The sequence below is a fragment of the Phyllostomus discolor genome, chromosome 3 (assembly GCF_004126475.2).
Source record: "Phyllostomus discolor isolate MPI-MPIP mPhyDis1 chromosome 3, mPhyDis1.pri.v3, whole genome shotgun sequence".
Classification (NCBI taxonomy): domain Eukaryota; kingdom Metazoa; phylum Chordata; class Mammalia; order Chiroptera; family Phyllostomidae; genus Phyllostomus; species Phyllostomus discolor.
Genome location: NC_040905.2, coordinates 58810897 through 58837697, shown reverse-complemented (window position 1 = coordinate 58837697; position 26801 = coordinate 58810897).

Below are 26801 nucleotides of genomic sequence, written 5' to 3'. Positions count from 1 at the left end.
TCCATTCTGAGAAATAAATGAATTTATATAGAATTGAAGATGGTCTATTAAATATAATGGTGTCAGTAGGTAGACAAGTTATTGAATCATTGGATTGCTATTTCATGTGATGAAGTGTTTATTCTAGACTGGAAACATTATATGGAAAAATGGAACTGCTATTTACTGAGAAGGAAAAGACTGCAGAAGGAAGTATAATAGAGACACTCAGGATTTGTTTTGACATTTGAATGTTTAGTGCCTTTTAGATATCAACATGGAGAACTAGGGAAAGCGGTCTGGGAAGGATGTATTTTAAGAGTCATCAACAAACAGGTGGTATTTAAAGCCAGAAAACTGAATGAACTCACCCAGGAAGGGAAAGTTGACAAAAATGAGAAGAGGCTCTGTGAACTTATGGCTCTCCAGAACCAACCGAGGGGGCACAAACAAGCAGTCACTGGGCAAGACAAACGAAGAGGAAGATGTCTTGTAACTTAAGTGGAAAAACAGTTTCAAGAAGTAGAGGTGATCAGTTATATCCAAAGTACTGATGTAATGTCAGGCTGTAAAGCAATCCCCACATTCTGCAATGCAGAGGTCACTACTGCCTATTACAACAGCTGTTTCAATGGATTGTCAGGAGCACACACCTGTTTGGAATGGGTTCAAGACAGTTTGGGAGAAGAAATAATGAGTAAATACAGGATTTTTAAGTAACTTTACTGTGAAGGAAATACTGGTAGGTTGTACATAAAATAAGGATAAACTGTTATTCCATAGGAATAACAAGAAAGGGCAGAACAGAAACATGCAAGTACATTGATATGCATTGATAGACATGGGAGTGTGGAAGTTTTCTTCTGATTTTTTTCTTGCTTCTGTTTTCTCTGTGAAATAGGTAGCAAGAGCACTGGTATAATGTGAAGATATGGCACTGGGATAAGAAGTTTGAGGAGAGAAGAGAAAATGTGAAGTCGTCTAGTACAATAAAAGATTGTGGGAAATGTCACTCTGCAAGAATGATTTTTCTCTAATCTCTTTCAGCTCTTCAGTGCACCCATGAAAGTAGGTAGAGAGCTGTTTACAAAAAGAGATGGAAATTTGCTAAGCCACTAAAGATGCAGAAAGAGGCAGGAAATGGGAAAAATGCAAGGGCATCATTATAATGGGCCATACAATATAACCAGAAGAAAAGGAAGCAAGAATCACATTTTATCCCACCCTGCAGAAAGCATTTAAATTCCTTAGTTTCTGCTTATTCATCTGGGCTCCTAACAGACACAATTTCATACAATTATTTAACAACTTTGTTGTATGTCTTGAAGAGTAAGATTTCTTTTTTTTCTTTTTAAGATTTTATTTATTTATTTTTGTTGTTTTTGCAAGATTTTTTTTCCGTTACCATTTAGTCCCCTAATACCCACTTGCCTTGACCACACTGTCATCCATGTCCATTAGTCCTTTCTCCTTTTTGCTTTACCCCTCCCACTACCCTCCCCCACCTTAGGTGTCATTCAGCTCTCTGTCTATCAGTCTGTCTCTGTTCTGCTTATTAGTTCAGTTTGTTCATTAGATTCCACATATGAGAGAAATCATATGATATTTGTATTTCTCTGACAGGTTTATTCCATTTACCACAATGTTCTCTAGGTTCAACCATACTGTCCCAAAGGGTAAATTTTTTCCCTTTTTATGGCTGAGTAGTATTCCATTGTATAAATGTCCCATAGTTGTTTTATCTACTCATTTGCTGATGGAACTTGGGCTGCTTCCAAATCTCGGCAATTGTAAATAATGCTGCAATGTATATAGGAGTGTTTATGTTATTTTGAATTAGTATTTTAGGATCCTTCAGATTTATTCCCAGAAGTGGGATCTCTGGGTCAAAAGGCAGATCCAATTTTTTTTTTGAGGTATCACCCTACTGCTTTCGATAGTGGTTGTAGCAATTTGCATTCCCACCAACAGTACAAAAGAATTTCTACCCCTTTCTCCACATCCTTGCCAGCACTTGCTATTTGTTGACTTATTGATGATAGCCATTCTGAGAGGTATGAGATGGTATCTCATTGTAGTTTTAATTTGCATTTTTCTAATGATTAGTGATGTTGAACATCTTTTCATGCCTATTGGCCATTTGTATGCCCTCTCTGAAAAAGTATCTATTAAAGTCCTTTGCCCATTTTTTAATTGTTTTTTTTTGTTTCATTGGGTTGTGTTTTGGGTGTTGAATTTTATAAGTTCTTCATAAATTATATCTATTAACCCTTTATCAGATGTATCAGTGAATATGTTCTCCCATTCTGTGGGTTGTCTTTTTATTTTGTTGATGTTTTCCTTTGCTGTACAAAAACTTTTTAGTTTGATATAGTTCCATTTGTTTTTTGTTTTTGTTTTTACTTTTGTTTCCCTTGCCTGGGAAGATACATCTGATAAAATATTGCTGCAAGCAACATCTAAGATTTTGCTGCCAATGTTTTCATCTAAGATTTTTTGGTTTCAGGCCTAGCATTTAAGTCTTTATTCCATTTTGAATTTAATCATGTCTGTGGTATAAGAAGGTAATCTAGTTTAATTTTTCTGCATATATCTGTTTAATTTTCCCAACATAATTTATTGAATAAACTATCTTTAACCCATTGTATGTGCTTCCTTTCCTCTGTCAAATATTAATTGACTATAAAGATGAGGGTTTATTTCTGAGCTGTCTATTCTGTTCCATTGATCTATGTGTCTGTTTTTATTCCATTACCATGCTCTTTTGATTACTATGGCCTTATAGTATAGTTTGATATTAGGCAGCATGATTCCTCCAACTTTGTTCTTCTTTAACAGGGTTGCTGTTGCTATGTGGGGCCTTTTGCAGTTCATATAAATTTTTGAAATATTTGTTCTAGTTCTGTGAGATACATTATTGGAATCTTGATAGGAACTACATTGAATCTATAGATTGCTTTGGGTAGTATAGACATTTAAATGATGTTAAATTCTTCCTATTCATGAACATGTCATGTGCTTCCTCTTATTTGTACCTTCAGTTTCTTTCTTTAACGTCTTACAATTTTCTGAGTATAGATCTTTTACATCCTTGGCTAGATTGAAGAATAAGATTTCAAAACACAAACAGTAAGATCTCAATAGCAACTCAATAATATCAATAAATAAGTGATCTCTGGCAATGTTTTACATTTTGAAATAGTCAATTATTCTATTTTGGATCCACAGGGAGAGACAAAAATTAACTAGTGGACATAACTTAGTAGTAAAACATTTTCAGGAAATAAGACTACAACAAATCAGGAGCTTTGAAATCAAATAGACCTGGGTATGAACTCTCGTTCAGCTGTTCATATGGTTTCTACCACAAAAGCAGTAACTAAACTAATCTGAACCTTAGTTTTTTCATTTCTAAAATGAAGATAATACCTACCAATTAGCTTTAAAGTAAATATTAAACAGGATAATATTATATTACTTAATACCTATAAACCAGTTTATTTTTAAATGGAATTACTTTTCTCCACTGTCAATTGATATATCTAAATGGTATTATCTGAAATTCTAGTTTCCCTAAGTATTATGTAGAACAGTGATTCCACAAATATTTTTTAAAGATTTTATTTATTTATTTTTAGAGAGAGGGGAAGGAATGGAGAAAGATAGGAGAGAAACATCAATGTGTGGTTGCCTTTCGTGAGCCCCCTGCTAGGGACCTGGCCTGCAACCTAGGCATGTGCCCTGAATGGGAATCGAACCAGCGACCCTTTGGTTCACAGCCCACACTCAATCCACTAAACTACACCAGCCAGGGCCACAAATACATTTTAAAATGATGTATCAAACAAGGGTAAACAGTTTTCTTGATTGTAGATCTTTTCAGAAAGGTTGATATGTTAATAAGCTTTTAAAATTTGAGAGACGGTTATAACATGCACACTGCCCTATGTATTTGACAGGAGAATTCATTTTTCCAGAATATTTAAATGACCTACTATTTCATAAGATGTACTATTGGAAAAAACTGTTTTAGACCTTTCTGTGCCTAAATTTCTACTTTGAAAAGTCATTCAAGGAGGGCCAAGCTCTATATACTCTATTTGGCACAGCTAATGGTGTTTTAAAGGCCATGCCATACTTTTAAAGATCTAGCCTAGTTATTTTTTAAATAAAAGAATTTTATAGCTTCTTGAGGAATCAAATCAGAAATCTAATTTTAAGTATAGATTTCTTATATCTAGCTAAATCCTCTGTATTTCAAGTTCAGTTGATTTCCTCTTACTCAATGTAATTTTGTTACAATAGGTATTTTGTCACATCCATAGAATTTGTAAATTGTAATACAAGTGATTTCATGTTTTCATTTTTTACTAACTCAGTAAGTTTTTATATAATATATTAAACAATTTTTGTTCAGTAATAAATCTAAGTAAATTTTTGTAATCAAATTATCTTATGTCTGACATAGAGAAAACAAGTCAGCTAATATCTAGATATACAATTGATGGAGGAGATTTGAAAAAAATCCCCAAGCAAGGACCAGTTATAAAACTATATTGGAAAAATAATACAAGGACCTGCTCTTTTTTTATCAAAATAATGCCATTCATTTAGCAGGTAGATAACAAATATTCATTTTTAAAAAAATTAAAAGCAGGGTTATTTTTTCTTATTTTATCCTAAGATTTACCTTATTGTGCTAGTAAGGTCTAGAAAGTTATTCTTCCTGTGTCTCCCTCATCTGTTATAGAGTAACCAAGAAGTGAACAAATAACAAATAAAGGATCATCACTCTTTCACATAATCATTTTTTCCTGGAATTGCAAACACATCTGTGGTCTGCCTTAACCACCGGAAATTGACATTTCCCATATCTTCAGGCTAGTATGACATTAACTGGAGCATCACATTCTGCTAGTATCTCTTTCCTTTATTATTTTTATGCATTTTTTGCTATTTTTAAAGTCATGCTGTTGAACATGTCATGACTGAATATGAGTGAATCCAAATATCAGATCTTTTAACATAAATACAAATGTCAGATTGTAGGCAAGCCCTTGTTGGTGGAATTTGGTAACAGAGAACACATCCCGTGTCCAGCTAATGCTAGAATGTCATCTAACCAAGTATCCTTATAAAATACAAGTGTTACTGGTGTGAAATGTTTTATATGACTTCAGGAAAAGATAAAAATGTCAGGTTAATTTTGAGAAAGGAGTAAAGCTTCAAATGTATTAGATTCAGTTTCAACTAATTATAATATGTAGGGAAATTAAAACTGTATCTTCCTAAGTAATTTAACTACAGTTTCAGATTATTAGTGAATAGTTTGAATAGGATAAACTGAAAATAAAATAACACTTCCCCTTTTGTTGTTGGATTTTACATTTACTCTCTTTATTGGGAAGTGTACATAGCCATGTCATTTAAATTTTCAGTAATGTATTTCAAAAAGTGACCACAGTTGACAGGGGCCTTTCGACATTGTTTTGTTGTTGTTGTTGTTGTTTTGTTTTGTTTTTTTAAGTTCTGATGCAACCGTTTTTGAAGGAAATCACTGAAAGCCAGATGACCCCAGGATTCAGGGCCCTTTGACACACCATATTTAGAGCATCAAACATAGGTGCATGCCAACTTGAATCTAATTATCTTGGCCTGCTTGAAAGAAACATCCTTTTACTTCGTTTTGGTCTAACCTTCATTTTGCCATTCAACTGAAAATAATAATACTTAATGTGCACTATATAAAGACTTATTTTGCCTTTGCAGCATCCTGTGCTCTGAGCAATGTCAATCCATACTTCTTTTATTTGGGCAAATCATTTTCTCTTTGAGTCTGTGGAAGAACACCAGCAGAGGGAAGGATACTTAGTAGAGTCGCAGTATATAAATAGCTCTGCCGAGAGCATTACAAAGGCTCTGTTGTGCTATCACACAGCAGAGCCAATAATGTACAATATGAAAAATCCCTGCCAAGTGCACAGAGAATACTGACAATGTTTGCCATTTCTCTGATCGGCTGTTTGTTATGTGTTGCAAGAGTTTATAGCTATAGAGTCAAAAAAGCCTACCACACCCCAAAGCGCTTCTGTTAGAACAACAACATAAACCATAAACATACATATCCTTAAAGACTTCAGAACCACATCAACAATAACAAAAACAAACAAATAAATAAACAACAACAAAAAAAACAGTGGGTGGGAGTGGAATTAAAACACAAATATTTCTATAGAACAGAAATAGAATTTTCACAAAGCACCAAAACTGTATACAACCACTTCCTTGCACATGCCTTCTGTTTTCTGAAAGCACATCAATCTACAAATTTTTGAAAGAATTAGAATACCAGAATTTTTAAGGAAAAAATCATACTTTGAAAAATCATATATGAAATGAGTATTTTATTTAAAATCCTGAAACAAAGCCATCTATTCTCCATAAAAACTTAAATTTTTATTTCTAGAAGATGCATTCCCAAATTAGCATCCCTGATTTATGTTTTCAGAATATACCTCATATACATAGCAAGAAAATATAATACATGAAAGCTTCCACTTAAGATACTCTTTGACTTTAGGTGTTATATTTGAAGATGCAGTTGCATCTACATCGCCCACAAATACACGTTCTGGGCATTCTGGATCTTAACTACTTTCAACAAGTATCTTCAATTTTGTATGAGAAAAGTTTCCACAAAAATTGTTTTGTTACTATATTTTATTATAATAGCCTAAAGTAACACCACAGTAAGATCTTTCAAAGTTTTTCTTATCTTCTCACTCAAATCTCTCCTGTGTTTCCTTCACCGTGACCCTTCTCTTCTTATTTCACTTCCAGTCTTGTGATCTCCTCTCTCTTCTTCTGCCTCTCTTTTCTTCTTTCTAGTCACTTCTAAAATCATTTGTAACCCTTCTTTTGCTTTTATCTTTATTTACATATACCTATTTCTGGATTTCCCTCCTCTTTCTTGATTTCCTCCCCTACCTTCTACTTTCTCTATTGTCTCTTTCTCTCCTTCCCTCTGCTTTACACCATTACCCTTTTTCCTCCTTTTCTCTTAAAAGCATGAGGCAACAGAATGATTTTTTTCAAATGATACTTTATAATTTTTCTTAAGATGCAAAAAACAAAATGCTCAAACTGAATCATTCCAGTGTATGCAAAATTCCTTTAGTAGAACCCAATTATACTTTATAGTGCAATTTAAACTTCACCTCTACTGTGAAATCTTTCTCTCATTCCTTAGAAAAAAAAGTCTGCTTTCCTATCTGCTGCCAAAAAAATATACACATAGTTCAATTTTAGAATGTGTCATGTTATATTATAGAAGGTGGTTTTCATATTAATCTGGTCTAGTAAAGTGTGAACATCTTGATTGGAAGAAACATGGCTTATTCCCTATACCCAAAATGATATCCTAGACCCAACAGGTCCTTCCCTGATTGGTATGGCTCAGTGGGCTGAGTGTCATACTGCAAAGCAGAAGGTTACTAGTTCAATTCCCAGTCAGGGCACATGCCTAGGTAGCAGGCCAGGTCTCTGGCAGGGGTCTTGCCAGAGACAACCAATGTTTCTCTCCCTCTCTTTCTTACTCCCTTCCCCTACCTCTAAAAATAAATAAAATATATATATATATATTTTTTTTTTAATCTAGCAGGCCCTAAACTTTTTTTTAAAGGGTAAAGCAGTACAGGCACACAAACTGTATGAGTTTACAGCCCTGCTTTCCATTGATCAGGAAAGTCACTTAACTTATACAAACTCAGATTCCTAATTTGTAAATTATAAAAAATTATTTCCTGTCCTGATGAAACAGAACATTTAAAGAACTTAGCATAGTACTTAGCATATAGTATTTGCTCACTTTGTCTTAACTGTTTGCTCTTCAGGAAGGTAGACCTCACTTGATATCAAACAGCTTTGATACAGTTATAATTTATCTTTTTTTTAAGCCCTTTTTTTGTAAAGATTTTATTTATTTATTTTTAGAGGGGGAAGGGAGGGAGAAAGAGAGAGAGAGAGAAACATCAATGTGTGGTTGCTGGGGGCCGTGGCCTGCAACCCAGGTATGTGGCCTGACTGGGAATCAAACCTGCGACACTCTGGTTCACAGCCCACTCTCAATCCACTGAGCTATGCCAGCCAGGGCTCATTTATCTTAAAATAAACAGTTAGAATTCTGCTAAACACTTTTTTATGGTCAACATCATTCTGCAAATGTGCTGCTGGATGTCTCATTAAATGATATAAAGATTCCCTAAAGGTGAAGTTGAGAACTTGAAACTTTTCTGTAATGGGCATCACGAGGGAATAGGAATTCCAGATGGTTTATGCCACCGCCAGCTGTCCAGGGAGTGTTGCTTGACAAGAGCTGTGGCCCGCAGAGGACAGTGAAAAGTAAGGGCCCATCTGAAAGTCTGGCTCAGTGGCCTAAGGTTAGACTACCTGCACATCAAATATGAGATCCATCATTTGATCCATTCATGACTTGAATAATGATAATCAATTGTCGTTCTATTCAATGTATTTATGATGTAAATTCTATTACCTTAGAGAATCAACAAACATGTGCTTTGTATACAATCATTCCTTTCTGGAGAAAGTTTATTTCCCTTTTAGTACCCTTAAGGAGAAAAGTCACAATGTAAATTATACCTAGAACATGCTATAGATTTCTGGTGTTCTGTTTGAAATAAATATATCTATGTAACAATTGATTTCTTTGTGCATTGCTCCTGATAGCCTATTGTTTGGCCATGGGTAGAGATGAAAGAAACTTCATAGATGTTTTTTTCTTTCTGGCAATTAGAAAATTTTACTTTTGCTTCTTGCTTCACTCATCCAATTAACTTTTCAAAATGTTGCTAAATCTCCAAGTTTCTGAAACTATCTAAAAGAAAAGAACCAAGACTTTTATTTTCCTCCTTCTAATTGACTTTGTTTAGATATTACCCAAGTCTATTATTTTTCACTCATATTTGTCTATTTGTTTACCCTGTTATTGTATCCTTGTGCTTCTGTCCAAAGGACACCACTTATATCAACTCAGCCTCATCATGGTTTGTTTTGTAAAATAATTTTCCTATTTCCAAAAGGTAATTTTTATTTTCACTGCTAAGTCTCTCAACTACTCAGCCCTTAGAATAGCTCTAACATATGTAGTTCCCAATACATTTGAAAAAAATTTGTGGCTCCTTTATCTCTTTCTCTGATGTCCCTACACTTGTAAAAGTTTCAAGCATCACCCTTATTTTTGTTACAGATCTCTAGCTTTTTCTCCTGGCCTTACCTTCTTCCTTATCCAGCCCAGAATGCCCAGTCAGTGACTTGCCAACATCCTTTGTGCTCATACTTCCTCTACCGTTGTTACACAGTTATTCCTGGATAAACCCAGTAATATATTCTCTTTATTTCTACATACTGAGTAATGCTAGAGAAAAGTCACAAAATCACAACATTTGATGCCTTATTCAAAAAAACAGTCTTCTGATTATAGCAATGCCCTCCAGGTTAAAAGTAATTTTTAATGTCTTCTATTAGTACTCTCTTCCCTTTCTGAAGAATCTGTTGCAAAATTTCATTATTTCTTTAAAACCAGCATCAAATGTTTACCAATACATGTTTGCCTCTTATTTTTTTTTAGACGAAACCAAGATCATCTGGAATTTATTTCCTCAATTTTCTGCCTCTTACTTTAAAAAAAAAAAAAGATTTATTCCTCAAATATCAGAACCTCATCTTATACTGCTTCCAGGAAAGAAATACCCCTATTCCTATTCAAGAACAGACCTTTGCCTCTTATCAGTGCTGCTTCTCTATGATCAGTTTTTACTGATGACATCATAATGGGAAAAAATAGGGAGTTTTTTGCAGAGTGTTTAATATCAAGGACCATTGTTATTCTGAGATATACACTTTTACTTTCCTTGGCATTAAATATTTTGTAAACAGATTAAAGGAAATATTATATGCAATTCATTTCTTTAATGTTTTACCTCTCAACTGGGTTCTTTTACTCAAATTTCATTTTAAAAGGATAAAATAAAAGATTTTTAAAAATATTTATTGTTTGCCCACCTTCTGCATAACTTCATCTTTTTTTATTTCTCGCTTTTCAGATTCAAGCTTCTAAAGGAATAATATACATCTACTCTTTAATTTTTACAATTCCCAGTCACTTCTTAGCCATTAACATTTAACTGCTGTTCATTAAAATTGCTTTTAAGATCAGTAATTACCTCCTAATCACCAAAGCCAAAGGTCACTTTTAAGTCCTCATTTTCTTTGATCCCGAAGATACTTTTGGCACTATGTTTATTCCCATATTTGGAAAGTTTTTCTTCACTTTGATAATGCAACATTCTTTGGTTTTTCTACATACTTTCTGACAACACTATTTGTCCTCCTTTTGGATCTGCCTTATGTGCAAAAGCTCCTAAGTTTTGATGTTCCTCCAGTGATTCCTTTCTAGTTCGTTCTATGCACTCTTGGTGTAATCTCATTCCTATTCCTGACAACTTAAAAAAAAAACCTGTATTTCTTGACAGGTCTGTTTATAGAGCTACACATCTCTGTTAACTTCCCATTTTGCATTTCTATCCATATATTCTGTCAACCTCCAGTTAGAGTTGCTTAAGTTACCAATCCTCTTTTATATGCTTTCTCCCTCCATATGTTCCATCAAAATGATGCTACTCCACAGCTAGTTGTCCAAGTCAGAAACCTGCTTCTCCCTTTCTTTCATTACCAGTTACCTAAAACCACATAGAAGTTCCTGTTTTCTCAATTCTGACTATCACTCCTTAATCAGTTTCCCATTGATTTATTGTCTTGATTAGACCGATACCATTCTGACTCCAATCTCTTTCAAAATACACTTAGAATGATCTTCCTAAAACTGCTATGGTTTCTATAGTGTACAGGATGAATTCATATGCCCAACCATGCTTTTAAAAGCCTCCTGCTTGTCCTTTTATATTCTCAGTACTCATCTGCATTTCTCTGATCTTGACTTACTATAAATATCTTAGTGCAACCCTCATGGCTTCTACCAGGCACATGCTTTCCTCTTCCTGGAATGTCTCCTTTTCTCCCAAATTCTTGAATAATACTCAATATACAGCTGAAAGTTCTCTGTTAGGTGCCTTCTTTGGTCTCTATTGGAGTGTTTTTTAAAGAATGGCTTACTTGCTTTTCTTTGTTCAGCACAAAGTTACAAGCTTCGGCACTAGAAGTTTGCCTCTTTTATCTGGTATGGAGCCTGGTTTGTAGCAGCCGCTTAATAGATGTGCACTGGTAAATAGCATTCTCTCCTCTCAGCATTGAACCTAATTTCTCTCCTTGGTTTAAACAGACTATTAAAATCCCCAGCTCATCCCTAGGAGTTTCATGATTCTTTTAGTCATGAGCATTATATCAAGTTTGTTAATGGCAATGTTAAGTAGTTTTCATTTAAAAACAATCATAAGGCTTAGCTCACAAAATCTTTTGGGGCAAGATGAAGCCTATTAATGCAAAAAATTAACAATGAAAGCAGAGGTATATCTTGGACTAAAAGTATTGAAAATGTATGACACTATTTAGAATAGCTAATTTATAAGCTGATACGGAAACAGCCTAAATGTTCATATCACTAATAATGTGTTAGGTAGAAAGCCAGTAATGACTTGAAAACTTAATTTGGAAATTTTTTTTTTGAAATTAAAGACTTCTGATGTCAAAGGAAGAACCTAATGAGAATAACTTATTTTCCTCAAATATTCTGTCCTCCCATTAAGAAAAGCATAAATGGCAATAAAAACCCAATTAATTCAACAATACCCCTTTTATCCTTACATTTTAGAACCATAACCACATTTAACTAGACTATTCACAGATCAAAATCTATTTTCTCATGGAAGGTTCTAGAAAAAAAGTGTAAAATATGTGACTTTACCCTTGGCATTCTCATAAGTTCCTATTGCTGCATGTCTCCCTCTCTTACAGTGTTCTCTTCCCACACACCAAACACTGCCCTCTCTACCCTCCAGGAGCCCAGATCATAATTCTGAAGTTAGTAGAGTGATATGCAATGAAAGACTGAGTTATATTTCTTCACTATAAATTTTACTGAAAAATGACACTCCAACAGACTAAAGAACTTTTAGGATCCAAAGGAATTATACTCAAATATGTACTTTAGACTCTGACTAGCAATTGGTGGAAATGGTTTTGTTTGGGGGAATGGAGTAGGAAGAGGAAATTATTTGGCACTGCCTAAATTATAACTATTCATAAGACCAGATGTATTGTTAACTCCCTGGAAAAAAAGTATCAGAACTGGTATGTTAACTCCCTGGAAAATATATCAGAACTGATAGCTTGCTTTTTAAAAAATTAAGTTTTTCCAATGTTGAGGAAATCAGGATTAAATTATATGCTGCTAAGCAAAGAAAATATCACTCAGCAACCAACTTACAAACTCATGAGGTGACAGGCAAGGGAACAGGCAACATACAAGAGAAGCTTTATAGAAGTTTCTGATAGAAAACTAAAAAACTAAATTTCTCAAAAATACTTAGTCTCCAAAAAAATTTGATTGGTGTTTACCCATATACATGCTTGGTGTGTTGAGTCTAGAGGAACATGAATAGTTTTTGAACACTTTTATACAAGTTATCTTAAGCCATTAGCCAATCACTCATTGCTTTCTTAAGTCTCAAGAAAAAATAATGCAAAGATGGATAACATTTAAAGTAAGATAAATAACAAGGGCAGCATCTTCAATCTATCATTGACTATTTCCTATGCTGGTAAACCACAGATTTTAGAGTGGGAATACAATTATTAGAAGATTTTTATGTTTCCCTTCATTGAGCTGAGGATCAATAGCATAAGAACTGAAGAGAGAATTTTCCCAGAGCTGGAGAGTTTTAGTAATTATCAACTTGCTATTAACAGATAGAGAAAGTAAAAAGAAAAAAAACTATTCTTCAAAAGTCTATTTGAGTGTTGGGCATATAATAATGAATTGCAGGTTGGTTCAAAATTATTTAAATGATAAATATATCTTTAAACTCTGATCTTGTGAGAGTTTTTAAGGTATATCTATATCTTACTAATCACTATAACCCCAATCTACAGAAAAATGTTCCAGCATGTGATGGTACTCAATAAATATCTCCTAAATAAATAGTAGAATTCATAAATTGCATTGATTTTCATGTTAATAAGGCTTAAAAGTTTATTAAGTGCTTCCTATGTACCAGGCCATTGGAACAAAGGCCTTCTGTGGAATATCTTTTTAGTCCTCATGACAACAATATAAAGGAAGTAGAATTGTGGTTCTCAGTTTAAGTACATGGTAAATGAGGCACTGGGTGATGAAACAATTTGCCCAACTAATGTCTAACAGAGTCACATACAGGCAGACTGATTTCAGAATCCCTGCACTCAAACACCATGCCAAATCTCTTCTGCATCTGCTATCTTTTTTGACCCCCTTATTTATTCAATAAGCATTTATTTTGTGGCTTTTAAGTGTTCAGCCCTGTTGTAGCATTGAGGTTACAAGAACAAACCAGCTACCAAGTATTCAGGCTCCCATTAATCTTATATATTGGGTAGAGGGATGGAGAAGAGACACAAATTAAGCAGATAAATCAAAGATAAAAAGGAAAATACAGAAGAAGAAAGTGGACAGAGTATGACAATATAGGTTGCTGTTTTTAATAGGGAGTCAAGTAAAGTCATTTAGTTAAGGTGACATTTGACCAGAAATACACAGAATGGAAGAAGCAAGCTATAGAAACATGTAAGGGGAACCTGTTCTAGTCAAGGGAAGGGCATGGGGGTAGGGGGTGGACATGGCATCTTTAGAGAACACTGAGGTGGCAAGTATGGCCAGAGTAGATGAGAGAGTGGGAAGAGTGAAGACAATGAGAAAAAGGTGTGCTGGGAGGAGGCAAAAGAACCTATAGGCCTTGCTATAATGGCTTTGGGTTATATTTTGAGTAGTTTAGGAAGTCATTTCAGGACTTTGAAAAGAGAAATGTTTTAAAATAATAAACATACCCAAATGTACCTCTTGCTATTATACAGACTATAGACTCCCCATGATCAATTATGAGAAATGTGTGTTCAGAAAGGTTTTAAAATTACATGTTTTATTTATTTAATTCTGTGCCTCTTAGGCTAATGTGTTGAGTTGAGTAAATCTGGCCATAATAACAAGAAAAGTGTAAAATTAAACTAGATCATCTTTTGAGGCAATTTGCATCTGTGTGTAGCCCTCTTTTTTGGGGCACTCACACTCTCTGAACATTTTTTTCTCATTATCTCATTTATCTCCTGTGTAATGATAACTTACAGATCAAAAGTTCCAACCCATACTGCTCTCTTCAGTTCTGAATCCACATATCAAAAATCCTACTGCCCTGTTTTGAATATCTTGTTTCCAAATTAAACTCATCATTATCTCCCTTAAACTCCATTGCCTCTTAAATTACATTTACTGTAAAATTAAACCACAATCCACTTATCTAAAACCACAAGCCTCATTCTGTTTATAGTTTCATTCAAGAATATTTATTAAGACCCTCCTATGTATGAGAAAAAATACTGAGCCCAGGAGATGGAAGCACAAAGTCAACACATAAATCTCTGAGTCTAGTGGGCACATGGTCAAGAAACAAATAATAACACTAATGGGTATATATACAAGAAAAGCAGAGGGTGTGAAAAGATTATATAATCTAGAATAAAAAATTGAAGATCTCCCAGTATAATTTCCATTGAATCTGAAACATAAAGTGTTAAATAAGTGTCACAATTAGTGAGAATTGGATGGAAGCAGACAAGGGGGGATATTTTACAAAGGGAAAGAAAGAGAATTTATTTTAAATTTTAGGCAGAAGGAGGTACTCATGCAAAGGTGGCAGTGGATAATGAAAAGAGAGTTCAGGATGATATTGTGAACATCAATCATTAAAGATTGGGTAAAAAAATAAAGAGTGCAAAAGAAGCAGGCAGTGGCAGAAAAGGAGATTAGAGTAGAGAAAAATCAGAGGAATATAATGCCATGAAAAAAGGAAAGTAATAAACAATCAAGTAAAATGAAGGCTGAAAATTGTCCATTCGAGTTATCAACATGGAATTCAGTAAAGACCTCAACAAGAACAACTTTATAGGCATGACGTCAGGAACAACTAGTATTGGATAGTTTTAATAGTAACTAGAACTCCTAGAATTCTATGTAATAGGAATAATAAACTAAATGGAAAGTGTCAAACATCTTAGAGAAACAATTCACACGGTAAGAAGTTTGGTTGACCAATAAAACATAAGAAAAGAAGCTTAATTTTAGTAATTAAGAAAATTCAATGTTACTTTTATACATACCAGAAAACCAGATTACTATAAATATTCCCTTTTGATAACATCAAGTATTGACAATACTCGATGGCTATACAAGGTATACTAACATACAGTAATATGAAACCCCTGGAACACTTACACACTACTGGTTACTGTACATGCACCTTGGAAACAATTTGCCTCACTTAGAAAAGTCAAAGATATATTTTGTGATCCAAAAGTGCCCTAGACCAATTTGTACACATGTACACCATGTACACATACACTAGAATGTACATATATATAGTGTGATTTTTTCAGAACATAAAACATGGAAGTAAATGTCTACCAATAATAAAATAGATCAATATATTGTGGTATAAAAATAATAGGGAGTACTATATACTTGTAAAAATAAATGAACTGTAGCTACATATATCAACATAGATGACTCTCACAGTTGAGTGAAAAACATAATAGATGAATATTACAGAATGCTTCAATGTTCACGAACACAGACAATAGTGTGGGGATTTCCAGGAGGAGGCTGGGTAGAAGAAAGTGGAGGATGGTATAGGGCAGATAAATGGTGATGGAAGGAGACTTGACTTGGTGAGGTGAACACATAGCACAGTGTACAGATGATGTGTTGTGGAACCCTGCACCTGAAAACTATACAATTTTGCTAACTAGTGTCACCCCAATAAATACAAAAGAGAATGATTTAATGTGTAAAATGTTATTAAGCAGGTAAAACTGAAAACTAGTGTTTAGTAATATATCCATAGTGGTAAACCAACAATGAAAAACATAGAAAAGACAAGCAAAAAACTTGATATACTGCCTACTTTATTGCAATACATACAACATAGCACAAGAGGATATGATTAAGGAGAGATGCACTAGAAATGTTAAGTTACTGGTTATATTCTATTTATTCATAAGTAATTGACACATGGTTATTCATTTTAATATCATTTGTGTCTTTGAGTCTATGGTATATTTTTCATTTTTTTTAAAGAATGACTAGTAGGATAAGAAAGGAACATAGAAACTATAGATACTCCTTTGCAGAACCTTATGAAAAAAGATACAGTGATAAGGAGAGAATGTGGCCCTGGTTGTTGTGGATCAGTGGATTGAGTGCCAGCTTCAGAACCAAAGAGTTGATGGTTCCATTCTCAGTCAGGGTACATGCCTGGGTTGTAGGCCAGGTCCCCAGTAGGGGGTGTGCAAGAGGCAACCACACATTGATGTTTCCCTCTCCCTTCCCCTCTCTAAAAATAAATAAATAAATAAATAAAACCTTTTTTAAAAAAGATAGACTTTATTACAAAAAGAAGAGAATGTGAAGTCCAAGATAATTTTTACAAGGTGAAAGAGATTTTTAATACCACTGAGTAGGGTCTAGAATAGAAAAAGTGATTACAGATCCAAAAATGACAGAATGAGCCCTGAAGCAGGTCAGAGAAGAACATGAATGAAAAAAATCGCATGGCTTTCCTTTTCATACTTATTAATTGAAGAAGTAACTTTACTTCGCACAGATGTATGTGATTAAATACCAAAAGATATAAATCATTTTTTGGAACATTTTAAAACTTTAATTGTGGAACATTTTCAATGGATAAAAGAATAAACAGAGTAAGTATAATAAACCCCCACATATCCACTGTTCATTTCCAAAAATTAGCAACACATGGCAATTTCATTTCATCTGTATTCCCCCACACTCATGTCTCCTATTCCTGTGTTATTTTAAAGCAAATCCTATATATCATATCATGTAATCTGTAAAAATTTTTATATTCCTCTCTTTAAAAAAGACCCTTAAGAAACCATATTCACAATGCTATCTCCACACTATATATAATATTCAATATATTAGCAATAATTCATAATATCCTCAAATAACCATAGTCGACCTTTTAACACAAAATCCAGAAAACTCTCACTGTTCACCTCACTAGTGCTTACCTCTGATCAGTATCATTTAAACATAAGTTAAAATATTTAAAATACTCTTGCCTTTCATGAGACACCATCAACTTACAGTCATCAAACCTGTAGATATTCCAAAATGTACACTGCTTTCTCCAAATTGACTTTTTTCTTAATGGAAGAATGTGTTTTTCCAATTCTCCCACCTGTGTTCAGTCACAAGTCATTCAAGTTAATTTACATTCTAAGAAATTGGTAATGGACCCACTTATCAATTATAATTTATCACAATAACAATTAGAATAGCATTTCATAGGAGAGCTTAAAAGGAAGTTGAAAAGAAAATGGAGATGAAAAATAGTTAAGTCTATAAAAACTTCATAGTGGTGATGAAATTTCGAGTTTTCATTGTGCACTTGGTGCGGAAAAGGAATTTGGTACATGCACAGAGAAGCATGTCAAAATGGTTCAGTTTTTTCCCAGGGCTCTGACACCAGCTGACTTCGATTAAATAGCAGTGAGCTGGAAAAGCATTCTGGGTATTGGTATGCAAATGAAATCACCCAGCATTTCTTCCTATGGCTTTGGAATTCCCATAGCCACAACTACAATGAAATGTAATTTTAAAGTTGGAATTTTAAACAAGTAAATATAAGGCTAAAACTGTCTTGTCCAGGAGCCAAATATAATCCTAATTGAGCTAAATTTTTTCTCTAAGAGGAACAAAAATTTTTTTAATATAAAATTATTTTAAAGGGTGTCTTCAAGATATATGAAAACATATGCACACAGCATAATCCTTAATCCATAAATTTTTCAGCTTCATGACATTGCAATGCCTTCTCTGAATTGAGACATTTCTTTTTTGACATTTTTAAGGAAGGTTATAATTGGCACGTGTACAAAGCAATTAAAGATCAATGATTGCTTGGACAATAAGAAAACATTGTTCATATAGCCTCTAGGCCATTAGTTTGGCTTTTCAAATAAATACTCTCTCAATCATTTAATTTTAGAAGAAACTAATAGTGCTCTGGAGCAATAACTAATTTGAAAAGAGAAAGAAAAATCATTTTCTCTTTAGTCCAGAAATTAATCTAGAGAATTATATATTTATATGTGACACCTTGACTGTCAATTTCCCTCACCCTGAAGGGAATGAATTCTAACAAAGGCATCTCTGGCTCAGAGAAAATATTCTGCTGGCAGTGCTTTAGTAATGTGACACAGAGCCTTGGTTTTTCCTAGTGCTTAACTCCCCACCCTTCCCATTCTTCATACCCCACCACCACCTTAAATAAAGTAGTATTTGATTCTAAAATCATAACCTGAAATACCAAGTGCATAATGAAAGCCACCCCTTTTCTGTGTAAGTCAAGATCACTTTGCAGCATACCCCTGCAGGGAACCTAACATGGAATTTCCAAAAACATTAATGTATTCAGAAGAAATGTCAAAATAAAGAAAGCCTGTAAACATTGTCTGTGGGAAGCTTCTCTGTGCCCTTCCTGAGTGCAAAATGAACTCTCATTTTCCCACAGAAGTAGGATCTGTTTCTGCCATCTAGTGACAATGAGGCCAATGGTTGCTTAGAAAAGAAAAAAAAACATTTTCTAAATTGGTTCAACAAATCAATCCAAAGCAACCAAGATTTTATACAGATATTCAGGCAAGCACAGACACACAAAGATTCTTTTAAAAAGTCTTTTAACAAGGCACCAAAGTGTAATCAGTGTCCAGATGTCCCTGGCTAAGGCTCTAAAATAAAAAGAAGAAAAAAAGTACCTACAACCTATATGGGCAGAGTACTTTTAAAGTTGTGGAAACACTTTTGCATGAGTTATCTTTACAAGAACCCATGATGCAGTTCAAGCAGTGGTTGAGTATATGGGACCCAGTGTCAGACTGCCTGAATTCGAAGGTCACCTGCTCTCATGTTTGATGAAATCTTATGAATGACCCACCAAAGGCGAACCTCTGTTCTTGAAAAATTCAGTTCTTGAACAATCCTGCTCTCGACCAAGTTGTTCATGAAAAAATATCTCAGTTGTCTTATAAAACCTCGGGTCTCAATTCTCTACCAACATCCTTTTGTGCTGATACCTGTATGAAAATATCAGGTATGTGTCCTTCAGGAGACAAACAAAGGAGGTTCTGTTTTCAAAGGAATAATTTCTTGAACAGTTTTCTGGAACTATCTAAGTTTGAGAACTGATGTTCTACTGTATAGAATTCAGCACTCTTGATTCCTAGAATTCTGTTCACTGCCTCTATCCCATGTTCTTCTACACATTAAGAGTTCTACTGTGATGAAAATAGTAGAGTGAAAAAAAATCACCTTTAATCCAAATATTCTGATTATAGAACTTTGTAAGAATAGTAATGTCTGTGAGCAAATACAGAATTATTGAGTAGCAGAGACAGCTATGGTAAAGGACAGTGAGGTGGGAGGGTTACGATCTAACAACAACTTACCACCTTTCAGGAAATTTAGTTCCCTAGGACCCCTTGGAGCTTGAAGTCTTACAAAGACAGAAAATAAAAGCAGTAATTACTTGTTTATTTTTCTCCAGTAGTCTGTTTCTCTCCTCATTTTTACCTATGCACAAAGCAAAACCTTTCCATTTCACTCAGATTATTCTTTTCCACATCAGACAGAATGGAAAAATAGAGAAAAGAGAAAGATGACCTAGTTCTGGAGTTTGAGCTCCATCCACAAACTCTGGAGAAAAGGCGGAGCATGAGATGTATGTAGATACAGGCTGCTGAGAGGTCTGTGCAAGTTTCATCTCCTGTATTTTCCCCACTTTCCACATTTCATGTGTCTGCCTCCAAGACTATGTTTTCCTAATTTTTTACTCTACATCTATGACTGCTCATTTTCACATTTTTTCCTGGTTTTCTCTATCACCTCAACCCTTTATGCTGGAATCCCAAGAACTCATTATTGAACATTTTGCCTTTTCTATGTATTCTCACACTACAACAATTTCATCTAACCTCATTGCTTCTAATTTTATCTACCTATCAATCTATCTATCTATCTATCTATCTATCTATCATCTATCTATCTATCTACCTACCTACCTACCTATCTATCTATCTACTAACAACTGAAAAATTTGTGTCTATGGCCTGGATAATTTCTCTGAACACTGCTTTGAGGGAAAAGAGGCTGCCTTGCACATGGAAATGCTCAATAAGAGAGAATGGTTCTGACAAAATAATAAATAAGTAAATAAATAAACCTCCAGATTTATATAGCCAGCTATCTCATTGAGGTTCCCCATCTGAAAACACAATTGTCACTTCAAAATGAATATGTACAAAACTGAGCTCTCAAACTTATACCCCCAACCACCTTTGAAAATGTGACTTCCATCCCTCTAGTTGCCCACACTGTTTAGGTTTTTTGTGATGATATGATTTGAGCCTTTAGATATAGCTGGGCCTAAAACTACCACTGAACTTCCTGGTTACAGCAGCCAATAACTCCTTTCATTTGCCACTAAATAAGAGTTTTAACTACTGTACCTCATATACTTAACCAATTTCTCTTAATCATTTTGATCTCAGACTGGAAGTTTTATACTCTGTAAAACCTTCTCCAGCATCACCAGACTGAGTCTGGCACCCTTTCATGTGATGTCAGACATCACATATTTTCATACTAACAGTGTTGTAGTGTAGAATGATTGTCTACTTATATATTCAATTGCAAATTTGAGGGCAAAGATTATATCTTTGTTATTCATCATGTATTCTCTTTTGCAAAGTCATGTTACATGGACAATAAATATTTAATTCTTGAATAATTGAAGCATACCCCAAATTCAACTTTTCAATCTATGTATCAATTGAAATTTCTTAATCCAAAAGTAACAAAAAGTCCCACTCAATAAAATAATTAAAGGTTATCATCTTACATGACAAGAAGTCTCTAGCAGTATAATTTCAGTACTATTTTAACCATATTATCAAAGATCTCGGTGTATCTGAGTTTTCCTCAAAACAATATCTTAATGGCCATTAAGTGATTACAGTAACTCTAGGCATCATGTCAAAACATGACAACATTTGGAGAAAAAGACTATTTTCCTCTTTTTTTATTGAGTCTCTCATAAAACTGAAGGAGTGAGAGGAACCTTTGCCAGAAGGGCCTCCTACACTATCTCGCATATATCAATGGCCAGAATTGGGTCTTTCTGAACTAGTCCCTGGTAAAGAAGAATAGAAATGCTTTGATTATTTTTGGTATAATCATTTAAAGTGGACAATTTGAATATCAACAACCATATTACAAATTTTTTTTAAATGAGATTCATGGTTTTTTTAAGATTTTTTTATTTATTTTCAGAGAGGGAAGGGAGGGAGAAAGAGAGAGAGAGAGAGAAACATCAATGTGTGGTTGCTGGGGGTCATGGCCTGCAACCCAGGCATGTACCCTTACTGGGAATCGAACCTGCGATACTTTGGTTCCCAGCCTGCGCTCAATCCACTGAGCTACACCAGCCAGGGCCATATTACAATTTTTTAAGTTTGAATTTCTCCACCTGTCTGAATTTCATAATAAAATATCCTTCTAAAATATTTAACTAGAAGTTAAACTGCTGAGCACATCTATCCCAGCTCTCAGAGGCTTGCATTCATTTATTTAAATAAACAGCTCAGTTTGTCAAGATAGCAGCTCTCCTACCACCATTGTTCCATTGTTGGTGAATGAATGATGTACTACTCCAATTTCCAGAAAGTATAACTGCCAGTGTTCTTCCAGCATGTGTTTCTACCTATAAAATTTCATGTATGGAGATTTTTGGGTCAGAGTACATGGGCCAATACCCCAGATACTTGCTCATATAAATCCCAGTAGTTGCTATCTCAAAGTAGAAGCAGAGAGTTGGGAGAAAGGGGAACAATATTTGCCTACCTTAGAAGCTAACACCTGTAAGATAGGAGGTAACAGGAAGGGGGCGCAAACTGGGAGATTATAATACATTTTTTATTCTCACTCTAGGACATTTTTATTGCTTTTTAGAGAGAGAGAAAGTAAGAGAGAGAGAAATATTGATGTGAGAAACATTGATTGGTTTCCTCCCATACAGACTCCAAAAGGGCATCTAACCCTCAACCTGGGTATGTGGCCTGACCAGGAATAGAGCTGGCAAACTTTTGGTTTATGGGACAATGCTCCAACCAACTGAGCCACACCAGCCTCAGCTACATTTCAATAGATTTAAAATAAAATGGAAAATTAAATGGTACACAGTCAATATGTGTAGACTAGAATTAAGTGAGAGAAATCCTTAGCTTTTCATTCATAATGAAATAAATATAATAAACTCAATTAAAAACACCTAAGAGTCCAACAGATAGATACTCTTTCTAACATTCCTACAGAACCTCAAAAGCATAGCTAATCAAACCTGGGGAAGTAGAGCTTTCTATTACCACTAATATCTTCCTTCCTTTTATCTTAATGCTCTCTCTCTACCTTCTCAAGTCCATTTAGAAAATGTCCCCAAATATCTACCATTTTTGAACACATAGTATATATAAAACATGAGGTCACTTGCATTATTTCATCTAATTCACAAAACCATGTGATATAATAATGCATAATTTCATTTTACTGATGAAAAATGAGACCCAGTGAAGTGGGTAGTATGTACAACGTCACCAAGTAACTGACTGAGCCAAAATACCTGCCTATACCTTGTGGCAAAGCCTATTTGATAAGAGATTAAATTTCATAGAACTGAAAATTCTTTCATCTAATACATAATTATAAAATTGGGTGTCTCCAATCAACAAAAATTCTGACAACTCCTAGGGCATAAGATCAAAGTATTAATCAAACAACTAAAGTCTGTTCAGTAATTGTTATCAGTCAGGTACAATATTTTATGCTGTAGTAATAAATAACAATAACAAAAAAATTATTACTTTTTCACTTGAAATAACACACACTATTTTGGCCTACATGTCACTGTCCAGAGTAAGTCCCATGCCTACCTTTGCAAAGAAGCAAAGACCAGAGGAGTTGGTGAAGATTAATGATGTCTGTGTAATAACCACTGCGACATCTGTGGTCTTTGACGGTGGACTCATAGAAAAGAGGAAACTAATGACATAGCATAGCGGAAATTTACTTCACCAGGTTTGCATGGCTAATTCTACTTTTCTACATCATATTTCACATTTGTGAGGACTGCATATAAACAAGGTATGAAGTATTTCTACATACTTGTATATATTCCTGAAGAAATCTAGTGTCAAAAGTTGGAAGTAGAAACTTGTAAAGAAAACCAGAAATGCTTAGCCTAAAAGTAAATAATTTTAATTATAATAAAAGTGCCTCCTAAATAATAGTGGCAGATCCATTTATTTACTACATTTATTCCTCAATTTTTCTTTAATAAACCTTTATGGACTTTTTCATTTTCAAAATTACAAGAGAAATGTGCACTTACTATGCCATGCTAAATAATACAGAGGCACTCCCTGGCTATGCTACCCCTGAGTTAAATGTTAAAATTTTAGTTTGCTTTCTTTGAGGTATGACTCTATGCTCAAACTAACAGAAAATTTTCTCTTTTAAGAGAAATTATTTCCCAAAGTACCTTTTGTTCTACAAATGCCCTTCTACATATCAAGAAGATCTATTTCTATCAGAACACACTAATTTAACTAACTTACATTAATAGCTGAAAAATATTTTCTATTATATTTGTACCATAACTTATGTAAACATTTGCCTATATTTAGATATTCAGATTAACTCCAGGTTTTTGCAGTTATGTGCAAGAACAAACTAAACCACATTCTATACATGTTTTATGTATTACCACTTTCATTTTTGTACAACAGATTCTTAAAAGCTAAAAGCTTTTTAAAAAGATATGTGTATATGTTAAAATTTAATAGATACTGGTGTGTTATTTCCCAAATGTTTACTGTGATAAGATACATCATTTATTATCTAGCTATGACTCCATGTCAGAGGTATAGAGAAAGGATAGATGAGTTTTTACGTACATCCAGGCAAGGTTATAATATCTAAATATTTGCTTGTAACTCATTAAAAGTTATCTCAATCAATGATGTAACAAAAAAAATCAAGATAACAGATGATAAAGAAATAAGAAGGAATGAAATTTATACCCATCCTTTCTGTTTCATTAACTGGAATATATATGAATTCCCCACTGCTTCTTCCTCCCTTGGCTCCCCAAGAAAGCTCAAAGATCTCTACTTCATGACAAGAGATATTGCCCTAGAGAAGATATTCGTTATTTGTCCCTTGGCTGATACTCATCTAAACTTCCTCCCTTGGCTCCCCAAAGAAAGCTCAAAGATCTCTACTTCATGACAAGAGATATTACCCTAGAGAAGATATTCGTTATTTGTCCCTTGGCTGATACTCATCTAAACAAAAATGGTGCTTTATTTTTAGTTCATTTGTCTACATGAATTGTGTTAACTTGGAAGATGATGAAATGAAGGATCCTCACCGTTTCAGTAGTTTATTTTGAATTATTTCATTTGAATGACTTGCTTCCAGTTGGCTTTTCCTCATGTGACCTAAAAACATGGAATAAACCTTTCATATAAATTTCCTCATGTGACCTAATGATATGGAATAATACTTTTAAATAAGTTCATTTATAAATTACAACATTGTGTCTCCTAAGCAGATGGGCAATTCAGACAACAATATGATTTCAGAAGTTAGGTAAAACAAAGAGGAATCCAAAGTCAGATTTGTATACCATAGTGGATAGTTTGCAAAGTGTTTGACCAAAAAAAATCTTGTTAAGGACATTTAATATGTCAAACCAAAAGGCATCATCAGAAGAGAAGGGGGGGGGGGGGGTCCCCTTTACTTTATATGAGGGGAACCCAAAACACCCAGAATTTATTTATTAAAAAATTATATATTTATTCTTACATGATTAAACTTCAGTCACCTTTAAAGTACTCTCCACTTGAGGCAAAACACCTATTGAGGTATTTTTTCCACTGCTTAAAACAGTTTTCAAACTCATAGATTTTGATGCCTTTTAATGCTTATGTCATTTTTTTATTTCACATCTTCCACATTGGCAAAACATTTCCCTTTCAGAACTTGTTTTAATCCAGAAAACAAACAAAAAATGTCACTCAATGTGAGATCGGGTGATGTGGGAGGGTGGGGCATGGGGATCATGATGTTTTTTGGTCAAAAACTGCTGAACATTCAGTGCAGTGTGGACAGGTGCACTCATTAATCACCCATCATGAAATGGGCAAACACATTGAAAGAGTCTTCAAAAAATTTTCACTGGAGCCAAACACAACCTCTCACAACAATGCCAGCTGGTGCACTAATACAGATGGGCTCCTAGAACATTCACCTATTGGGAGAAGCCTGTACTACAAGGGCTCCCCCCAGCAAGAAGATAATTACAGGCTTTTTGGGGACCCCCCCCTTATATGTCATCACCATCAGTGGTCAGTTACAACAGTTTGGGAGAGCACTACAGCAATGAGAGCATGTGTGGCCAGTGAGCTCTGCCCGGGTATGTGATCACAAGCATTGCCCCAACCCTGAGTATTTCTTTTAATGGACACTGGGCTCTGAAGATGTTTGAGGACTATAAACAGGTAGGATATTTAGAAGTCAACCACCCAAAGTGGAAGCAAGATGATATAAAAACCATACCTTACTTATAAAAATGAAGCACCAGTATTGTTTCAATCTGGTAAAGAACAGCACATTAAACATCATAAAATTCTTGGTTTAAACACTTTAAAGCTAAAAAGAAAAACAAAATTCTAAAGTTTGATGTTTTCTGATATAGCTTGTTAAGTTAAAATTTAGCCAAACGTATTTCCTTAAATGTTATTATGAAAGTACATATTATATATTTCATTCTCAGTCTTTGACAGAGTTTCACAGAAACAGATTCTAACATAAGGCACAAGTAATTTATCAAGGAAGAATTCCCAGGAAAAAAACTTATAAGGAAGCTAAGAAAGCAGGGCATAGAAAGGGGGAACAGGAAGCAAGGGTGAAAATTCAGGCAAGGTCCCACAGAGGGTCACTTCATTCCGATCCTGACAAGTAATTTTGAAGTGTAAGTTTATCTCAAAGTTGTTCTCTATGCAGGTAAGGTAAGGTAAGGTAAGGTAAGGTAAGGTAAGGTAAGGTAAGGTAAGGTAAGGGTCAGGGATTTCATACACCAGTCAGTCACTGGTTTGTCTGATCCTAAGAGAAAGTGTCTGCATTAACCTTAGGGTAGTCTTCTGAAGAGCATTTTAAATGCATGATACTAGATGCAAAAGCACACAGAAATGGAAAACCAGTGTCTAGAGATTGTAAACAGGATCTGCAAGGTCCTGGGTGGACCACTGGCAATGTTTGCTGCAATCTCAAACACCATCCAGAAAGTGTCAAAACCAAGCAAAATCTGTTATCAGTCAATCTTTCAATGAATTAGGTTACACTGCAGTTTCAAACAATCCTGAAATCTCAGTAGTTTAAAATAAAAAAAGTTTATTTTTGC